The sequence below is a fragment of the Stenella coeruleoalba genome, assembly GCF_951394435.1.
Source record: "Stenella coeruleoalba genome assembly, contig: scaffold_201, whole genome shotgun sequence".
NCBI classification, from domain to species: domain Eukaryota; kingdom Metazoa; phylum Chordata; class Mammalia; order Artiodactyla; family Delphinidae; genus Stenella; species Stenella coeruleoalba.
In genome coordinates this window covers 513,373-516,568 of record NW_027646382.1, presented here as the reverse complement: position 1 = coordinate 516,568, position 3,196 = coordinate 513,373, and positions in this window count along the sequence as shown.

Genomic DNA, 3,196 nt, shown 5'->3' with positions numbered 1-3,196 from the left:
ATTTGAACACGTCTCCCGTTCACATGGTTGATCATACTCTGGGTTCCACATGCATGTTTTAGCTGAAGGAAGAATACCTTAAACCTGGAGAGTTGAGACCCGTGTAATGGGTACCATGCAATATGACTTCAAAGGGTCTTCATTTGCTCACCGAACCTCTCCAATCCTATCACTGCTGCGTTTATGCCCCTGTACACATGCTTGATTCTCTTTCGGAGACATAGCAATCCATAGGTTTGAAGATACTTACTAGTCAGGTACATTCTTAGGCGTTTAATATGCGGTGTTGAGTCCATTTCGTTGAGCAAGGAGTAGCTCTTGTCTATTCCATATTTGACTTAAGGAACTTTATCTGTGCTCATTTCAATCTCTGGTTTTATGCAGCACCCCAACTCACCTTTACCCTTAAGCAAGCATAAGTTGGTTTTCTAAATTTGAGACCCTGTTCTGTTCTGTAATTCAGTTCCTGTGTAGCCAAGTTTACATTCCGTGTATTACAGATATCTTATGATGTTTCTTTTTCTGTGTGACTTACTTCAGTTAGAATCATCATACCTGAATCCACTCATTGTGCTGCTAAGTGCCTGATGACACAGATTTCATTGCTGAGTGATATTGCTTTGTAAGTAAATACCACAACTTCTTTATCCATTTTTCACTTTCTGTGATGTTGAACTTGTACTGTAAACGAGGTTCTTGTAAATAGAGCCGTTCCAAACTTTGGGGTGGCTGTGTCTTTTTGATTTTAATTTCCCTAAGCTATAGGACCATAAGTGGCAGTGCCCTAGGCTCTGTTGCTTTGTTTTTTAGATGTTTCAGGAAACACCATACACTTCTCCCGAGTGTCTGTTGGCAATTTACATCCCGCCCATCAGCATAACAAGGCTCCCAGTTCTCCATGGCCTGTCCTGCCTTTCTGGATTTTACACTTTTATCAGATGGCCCTTTTGACCGGGGGGAAGTGAGACTTCATTGTAGTGCAGATTTCCTTTGCAAGCTTGCTTGGTTGGCCAAAAAGGGCGTATGCGTTTTTTCCTGAATATATTCAGGAAAAAACGCATACGCCCTTTTTGGCCAAGTGCATCATTGTGGACGTTCTGCCTCTTTTCCTATGCTTGCAATGCAATTCCAGTCTACCTCCTGAAATCGGTTTCCTGCAATTCTGCCCCGCTTTCAAGTCCTCTTGGCAGCCTTACTTCAGTCTATTTTTGGACGATAGCTGTCATTTATAACTCTGCAGGTTTGTGAATTACAGTGCCCCTGAGCTCCTTTCTTCAACTCGCTTTCTTTTGAGCTGGCCGCAACACCGCAGGATGGCTTCAGGCCCTAATCTGGTTCCGGCCCGGCACGCTGAGCCTTTGGTTAATTCCTCTTCCTGGTGGGAAATGAGAGTTAAATTTGCCCGTCCAGACACCTCCAGCTAGCCTCTCATTGGTTCTCGCTATTCCTGTTCATCTTCCGCAGAAATTGCAAACTGGGCCAAACAGGAGGTTAAAGGCGCTGACTCTCCAAGTGGGGAGAGTGTTAGTAAAGCGTCTGGAATGTTGCACCCGAGTACCAGGGGAGGAAAACTGAGACATATTTGAACACGTCTCCCGTTCACATGGTTGATCATACTTGGGTTCCACATGCATGTTTTAGCTGAAGGAAGAATACCTTAAACCTGGAGAGTTGAGACCCGTGTAATGGGTACCATGCAATATGACTTCAAAGGGTCTTCATTTGCTCACCGAACCTCTCCAATCCTATCACTGCTGCGTTTATGCCCCTGTACACATGCTTGATTCTCTTTTGGAGACATAGCAATCCATAGGTTTTAAGATACTTACTAGTCAGGTACATTCTTAGGCGTTTAATATGCGGTGTTGAGTCCATTTCGTTGAGCAAGGAGTAGCTCTTGTCTATTCCATATTTGACTTAAGGAACTTTATCTGTGCTCATTTCAATCTCTGGTTTTATGCAGCACCCCAACTCACCTTTACCCTTAAGCAAGCATAAGTTGGTTTTCTAAATTTGAGACCCTGTTCTGTTCTGTAATTCAGTTCCTGTGTAGCCAAGTTTACATTCCGTGTATTACTGATACCTTATGATGTTTCTTTTTCTGTGTGACTTAGTTCAGTTAGAATCATCCTACCTGAATCCACTCATTGTGATGCTAAGGGCCTGATGACATAGATATCATTGCTGAGTGATATTGCTTTGTAAGTAAATACCACAACTTCTTTATCCATTTTTCACTTTCTGCGATGTTGAACTTGTACTGTAAACGAGGTTCTTGTAAACAGAGGCGTCCCAAACTTTGGGGTGGCTGTGTCTTTTTGATTTTAATTTCCCTAAGCTATAGGACCATAAGTGGCAGTGCCCTAGGCTCTGTTGCTTTGTTTTTTAGATGTTTCAGGAAACACCATACACTTCTCCCGAGTGTCTGTTGGCAATTTACATCCCGCCCATCAGCATAACAAGGCTCCCAGTTCTCCATGGCCTGTCCTGCCTTTCTGGATTTTACACATTTTTCAGATGGCCCTTTTGACCGGGGGGAAGTGAGACTTCATTGTAGTGCAGATTTCCTTTGCAAGCTTGCTTGGTTGGCCAAAAAGGGCGTATGCGTTTTTTCCTGAATATATTCAGGAAAAAACGCATACGCCCTTTTTGGCCAAGTGCATCATTGTGGACGTTCTGCCTCTTTTCCTATGCTTTCAATGCAATTCCAGTCTACCTCCTGAAATCGGTTTCCTGCAATTCTGCCCCGCTTTCAAGTCCTCTTGGCACCCTTACTTCAGTCTATTTTTGGACGATAGCTGTCATTTATAACTCTGCAGGTTTGTGAATTACAGTGCCCCTGAGCTCCTTTCTTCAACTCGCTTTCTTTTGAGCTGGCCGCAACACCGCAGGATGGCTTCAGGCCCTAATCTGGTTCCGGCCCGGCATGCTGAGCCTTTGGTTAATTCCTCTTCCTGGTGGGAAATGAGAGTTAAATTTGCCCGTCCAGACACCTCCAGCTAGCCTCTCATTGGTTCTCGCTATTCCTGTTCATCTTCCGCAGAAATTGCAAACTGGGCCAAACAGGAGGTTAAAGGCGCTGACTCTCCAAGTGGGGAGAGTGTTAGTAAAGCATCTGGAATGTTGCACCCGAGTACCAGGGGAGGAAAACTGAGACATATTTGAACACGTCTCCCATTCACATGGTTGATCATAC